The sequence below is a fragment of the Neopelma chrysocephalum genome, unplaced genomic scaffold (genome assembly GCF_003984885.1).
Source record: "Neopelma chrysocephalum unplaced genomic scaffold, ASM398488v2 Primary Assembly neopelma1_25, whole genome shotgun sequence".
NCBI lineage: Eukaryota > Metazoa > Chordata > Aves > Passeriformes > Pipridae > Neopelma > Neopelma chrysocephalum.
This window is the reverse complement of record NW_020897694.1, coordinates 45,839,215-45,846,298: the sequence shown is the minus strand read 5'-3', so window position 1 is coordinate 45,846,298 and position 7,084 is coordinate 45,839,215.

The window sequence follows — 7,084 nt, the reverse complement described above, 5'->3', positions numbered from 1 at the left end:
TCTCCTCTCCTCTCCTCTCCTCTCCTCTCCTCTCCTCTCCTCTCCTCCCCTCTATTTTCCCCCACACTATCACTGTTCTGTTCAAGCTCAGTTTTCCTTTTACATGATTTAATACTTTTAAATTCATTGTAATGTTGTTTGTTTCTTTTTTTTCTAACTTAATAAAACGAGGCAATTAATAGCAGAATAAAAGAATTAATTTGTCAGCTCCTAGCAGTTGCCAGGCAACAGACAATAATATTACCATTCAGTTGATGGTTGGCTTAATTACTGCCTAAATAAGTATTTTTTAGGTTTGAATTGTCTCCTTTAACATAGTCCCAAAGTGAAATCCATTAAGCTATAGGTTTCAGGTACCCACACAAAAAGGATAGCAAGCACTAGGATTGGTAATTTCCCCACATAATACAATGTCTTGTTTATTATCTAATAAAATAACTCATGCCATAGGATCTTATATAGGATTTAAACTGTCATTCCAAGAATTGCTTTTCCAAAGGTACTTGGACACCTGAGCTGACAGGCCTGTGTCCATTAAAAGGAATGTCTGGTGCAGAACAGTGCTTAATTTATTTTACACTTGAAGATAATATTTGATGATATAATAAGAGCAAGTTGACGATGTAGAAGTATAAAGTGAGGAAAGTGAGTCCGTGCTGCTAAATCTGAGAGTTTTATCTAACTATAGCAATTCGATAAATACCATTGACAGACTGACTTACAAACAATACAATAAACCCACTCCAGTCTTGAAATTTTTAAATGTGATATTTTTGATTACTCATTTTGCTAGTGTTATTGAGACATTTGAGTTAGGAAAACTGATTTTGTCTGAGTGTATCAATTAGTACATAGATTTTAATACATAATAAGGCCTGTAGGTCAGGCAAAAAATATTATAATATAATTTGTCTCATGGCATGCTGTTGAGACGGAGTAACTGTTTTGCTACAAAGTAGCATAATTCTTAATGTCTTTCAGCAGAAAATCTACTCAACTGTCTACACAGTGTCAAAATAAAGATTCTACAGCCAAAGATAAATGATGACATTGAAGTATGACCCTGGTTGCTCAGGAACTCCTATGGAACATGTACTGAACATGGGAAGGGAAGAGAGGCGACATTGGTAAGGTGACCTTGAAGAGACTTTTATCTGCTTCATCCTTGGCCAACACTAATCCTACGATGCTGTATTTACAGATGAATGAAAAAGAGCTCTGATCATTGATGGAAGACTGTAGCAGCTGCAGGATGTATCACACCATTTACATTAATATGTGAGGCTGTAAGCTGAAGAGGTTGAGGTGAGGTTAAGCTTGCCATTCAACCAAAGTGATTAAGTAGGGTGGTAATCCTCAATGCCTGTATAAAGGAGGCACCTGGAACAGTAACCAAATGTATCTGACATGAATGAATCAGACCACAGGACCAGAAGAGTTTTTAAAAAGACCTCTAGTCTCACCTCTGGTCACGGTAGGGTCAATTAGAACAGGAGGCTCTAATTCCTAAAGATACGAAATCAAGATCTTACCATGAGTAGCCCAGCAATCAAAACAGCATTTTGTAACTCACAAAATTAATCTTTGTCAGTGTAGGAGTAGCTCAGTTCAGCTTAAGACGAAATTACATTTCATTTTTTACATGACAGATTCCCAGAGATTCAAGTCTGGTTTTGGGACTATTTAATAAATGTCTTCAATCAATATGTTATATATTATATTATATTATATTATATTATATTACATTGATTTAAGAAATTCTAATTGAAAAGTCACTAAGGTTTGCAGATAAATTTTGTTTCCCTTCTGCTGTTTTTTTTTAATTTCATAGTGCAAATGTACACTTGATGTTTAAAAATCTTAAAGCAGTTTTGTTCTGATTTAATTAACTGGGGAAGGTAATATAGGTTAAAATGATAAGTAGGACAGAGAGCTTACTGTAACACTTACAAGAATGTCTTGTGAGACAGTGTCATCTATTTTATGGTAGGGTGAATTAAGGGTCAAATTTAGTCCTCACATTGGTGAACAGCGACAGATTTGGGAGGAAACCCTAACAGTTTCAATGAAAAGTGTTGAATGAGACCAAAAGAGAAGGGCTTTTAGGGGTCTCAGTTCCCATTGGTCAGATAAAGTGACTTTTGTCTAGATATATTAAGAAATAGTGTTAGGTCCTAAACCAGTTTGCTACTACTTTATACAACTGTTTTACCAGTGTTTTCTTTTTCCCTTTATGCACACACAAATTTGTCTGCAAATTATTTCTGATTTAAATAATTGATTAAGAGTCAAGTTCAGAAGCTGAAAAACTTGAGGAGAGAGCCAAAACAATGTCCCTAAAGTTCAAAATTAAGGTCTTCACACACAACCTGTCTTCCCTTCTTATTGTTAGTATGTGTGTACTTCCGTCACCTGATTTGAATAACTTTTCCTTATTTAAAGGGACCTCTATAAAAATTTTGCTCAATATTGATATGGCTAAAATTATTGCTTTCATTTTCGTTCCAAGCTATTTCCTATTACTCAGATATAAGGTTGGTAATGGGACAGTGCTCTTCTGTATTTCAACTTGCACATCTCTTTGAAGAAAAACTAGTAATTAGTAATCACTTAGACTTAGGGGAAGCTCAATATCTATAGTTACAGTGACAATTTTGTCCAATGGAGGAACATACTGTGATGGAAGATTTAAGCATAGTGTGATGGAAGAACATTAACTCGTAATACTGACTCTAGAATGAATAAACAAGCAAAGTATTACCTCACATCTGCTGCGAGTGAGCTGAAATTCCACCTCATTGAAAAATTTGGCTACATTTTAAATAGAAACAGAACACAGATTTAGCATTTACACATGCAGAATGGGGTTATTCCTTTCTAGAGGAATATTCTTTTTGTTATGGCTTAACCCCATCCAGCAGCCAAACCCCAGGCAGCCACTTGCTTACTCTCCCACCATCAGTATTGAGGAGAGAATTGGAAAGGTAAAAGCCCAAAAATTCGTATGTTGAGATAAATACAGTTTAATAGGAAAGCAAAAGCTGTGCCCCCAAACAAAGCAAAACAAGGAACTGATTCACTGCTTCCCATGGGCAGGCAGGTGTTCAGCCATCTCCAGGAGAGCAGAGCCCCATCACACATAAAGGCTGCTTAGGAAGAAAAATGCCGTCACTCCAAATATCCCCTCCTTTCTTCTTCTTTTCCCAACTTTATGTATTGAGCATGGTATTATATGGTGTGGAATATCCCTTTGGTCTGTTGGAGTAAACTGTCCTGGCTGTGTCCCCTCCTAATTTCCCATTCAACCCCAGCCCCCTCATGAGTGTGGCAGTATGAAATGCAGAAATGGCTTTGGGTCTGTGTAAGCCCTGCTCAGCAATAACAAAAGCATTTCTATATTATAATCAACACTGTATTCAGCACAGATCCAAAACAGAGCCCCACACTAGCCACTGTGAAGATTAACTCTTCCCAGTCAAAAATAGCACAGAGGTTCACCACACTGATGGCAAAGCCTCAACATGAAAGTCAGAGAGAGAGATTTGTTGCTGTACAAGTTAATAGTCATAACATGAAGCATAATACGGAATCATATTTAAGCCAACAATGCTAAAGAGAAAACAAAAGAGAGGATTTTCTGACTGCAAAGATTAAAGCTAGATCACTGGATTAAACAAAATGTTAAAATTGAGTGTATAGTCCTTTTACAGTCCGTGAACACACGGCCAGAATCCAGGGAAGAAGCTGCTGTTCTGGTTTCCTCGATTCCTCCCGGCAGATCCAAGGGCACAGCGCCACCTGCCGTCCACGCCGCCGCCAGGGCGAGCGGGAATGCCGGGCACAGAGCGACCGCGGGGATGGATGCACGAACGTCCATAGGACTTAATATTCCCTTTTACCACACAAAAAGCTCACTGAATTTTGTACGCACACAGGACTGTTACCCTCCCCCCTCGTCCGGTAAACTGGCTGCATCAAATGCAGCCTTAAGATTGTTTTGTTGCTTTGTTTGTTTTGTGAGTTTTTGTTTTCTTTTTAAATAAATCTTATATTTTTATTCGAAGGAGAGCCTTGTCTGAACATAGTTAGCTTTCAATAGAAAATGTGCTAAAAGTTTGAGACAATGTTTAGAAATTTAGTTACACAGACAGTCCTATATATTTTAATCTATAAGAAAATGTTGAAATTTTTAAATGTCAAGTAATCTATTACAGAGAATGTACAAAATCAGCTTCACTGGAAAAGGTGGGATTAAATTATTGCATTATGCAAATAATGCTAGCAAAAATCTGATTATTTTGCCATGTAAACTAAACTGTTCCTTTATGGCAGCAGTTCCACAAGCAGTGTACTTCAGAGAAGGTAAACAGGAAAGATTAAATCACTCCCTTTTAGTGACTCAGCTTTATTGAGCCTAGCAGTTACAGTCACAGTAGCCTTCAAAGTGTTTTATTGCTCTAAGCATACACTAAGCCAGATCCTAGTTTTCCCGTTAACTACACTAGGAGCATTAATGCATATCTAATTTGGACATGAATTATTCAAGTCCCATTACTTTGGGCCTTATTAAAAACCTTTAGCAAGTCAGGTAAGTGGTTAAGAGAAGATAAATGTATTTGCCGTGCTGTAAATGTACCACATTCTCAACGGTGTAATTACATTGCGAGAGTAGATGGAGTATTTGATGATGATTCACATTATAAAAACATTATAAAAATATGTGAGGACATAGCATCACTTGAGTCACATTTAAGGTCAACCCTGACAATCACCTGTACTTAATATTCTGTCAAAGCTTAACTGTTCTATGGAACTTGTTACACAAGTAAACCCTTCAGGAAACCCACTCCTTTCTTTGTTGAAAAGCTATGATTTCAAGCAAGGGTGGCAGAACTGGAATTCCTGGGGAGTGAGTAGGGTTTGGGCCTTGGGTACTCACCTTCAGAAACTCTGACTCTCCTGCACTGAAGGCAAACCCAGAGTTCAGTAGGAGAGACATTAGGACATCTATGGGATGGAAGTGACTGGTTTTTGATATGAATTCACAGTCCGAATAATCAGATCTATGGGTCATGACATTCAGCCACAGTGTGGTGGAAATGGTATACCATTAAACAGTCTGCTCACAGGAGACTGCTTCTGGGCAGAAGCTGTTCACTTAATGAGTTTATACAGTAATTCTTAAGGAAATAGGGAGCTTGTGGTTTTTTGCATCATAGCTGCTGCAGTCCAATAAAACATTTAGCCACTTACTTAAGTAAGCTCTAACTTAAATGTTTGTTACATATTTTTAGCTATTTCTTGTGACATGTTCTTAAATGCTTTGCAAAGTTACTGTTCTCTGGAACTCTGCCACCAGCATCATGTATGGTGCAAAATAAAAATATATTTTAATAGGAAATCCTGAACTATGCTGGTAACTGGTAAATCTGGAGTGGTATATAGGGGAGCCTATTAACAGCACAGATACGGCTATAGATAAGTTGCAAAAGCCTAAAAGTGTTATCCCATTTATTTCACTGTGATAGTAAATAATTGGAAGGAGTCAAATCAAGAGAACTGAGATTTTTATGGTTTGATTAAAACAAGCAGAGATTATTTTGGCGATACAGTTTGGAAAAGTGTACTGCCATTTTACTTCGATATTCATTCTAGGCAGAGAGTGATAAAATATATCCAAACACTTCTTTATGCAAGTGCCTTTTCTCAGTACTAAGCCCTAACATTTGTTTAGGTGTACAGTATCTACTACAAGAGGTCAGCATTCCATCTTTTGCATTACCAAGTAGCAGAAGTATTACCCATTATCATAAACAGAGGTGTCTATTCTCCACTATGCATAAATGACATTTATTTACTCAACATAATGGTAGGGATCAGTTTTAATGCCATAGTCCAGTATCAGTACAAGAGAAAGGCTGGTAGAGAACACTTAGGTTCTTGAGTACTAAAGTGAGATTCATCTCACCTAATTTCAGCCTTTTTCTTCTGCCTACCTAGGTTTTCTTTATTGAATGTAATGGAAGATAAACACCTCCAGAGGGCAAGTCATTAGAGAGAACCAGGGCAGAAAAATCAATTCAATCCTAGATGTTTCATAATAGAGAAGTTTTAGCTAACACTTGCCTTCTATTTGAGATCTTGTTTGCCTTGATGTTCCTGATAATTACTTGTCAACTCAGTTTTCCTGGGATTGTATTTCTTTCTTTCACTGTTGATCAAAGATGATCTACCCCACATCTTTTGCCAAAGGAAAATTGAGAAAGTTTGACCTTTCTTGTGGATATTGCCAGAAATTTTATCTTTCATCACTGGCAAGACATATGCCAATTCAGAGCAGATTCTATTATGACTTACACAAATGATGTCTAATCCATTTCACCTTTACATTACTCTCTCATACAAAAAAAAAGAGAAAAAAAGAAAAAAAAGCAATATATGTCTCAATAATTAATACTTGTCTGGCGGTTTTAGGTAAGTGAAAATGAAACTGCCATTGTCATTATGACTTCCTTCTGACAATGTAATAGGAACTAATTATTATGGACTAGACTGGCCAAGATGCATATGAAAAATGTGAAGGATCATTAATAATTCTTTCCAGGTCCCATTTACTCTAGGAACTTCTGTCAATAGCATACATCTGCTATAACGTGCTGGTTCATCTGTTATGTCTACCAATAGCAAGAATGATACCAAGACTTTCACTTATTTCCATGCCTGACCCACACATTAAGAGTAAACCTCAGCATACAGGCCATCCCAACAGAGTTTGCCAGAGACATAAGCCTTGTTGTAGTTTCCCTTCTGAAAATAGAGCTGCAGAGACTCAGTCTTTTGGGAATTTCGAAAGTATTAGGTTAGAGTTTCCTCACAAGGTCTTTATTATGTAGTGTACATTTTATCCTAGGAAAGAATAGAGAGAAAACAGAGAAGTTCACGCACTGTCTTGGAGATGTTGCACAGAAAATTTTGATGACAAGTAGAAGATTTATTACAGGTCTCCCTTGCCACACTGCAGTGAATGATTTCCATCTGCCCACTTCAAGAGTTCCAGAAACGGGAATAGCTGTAGTAAAGAGTC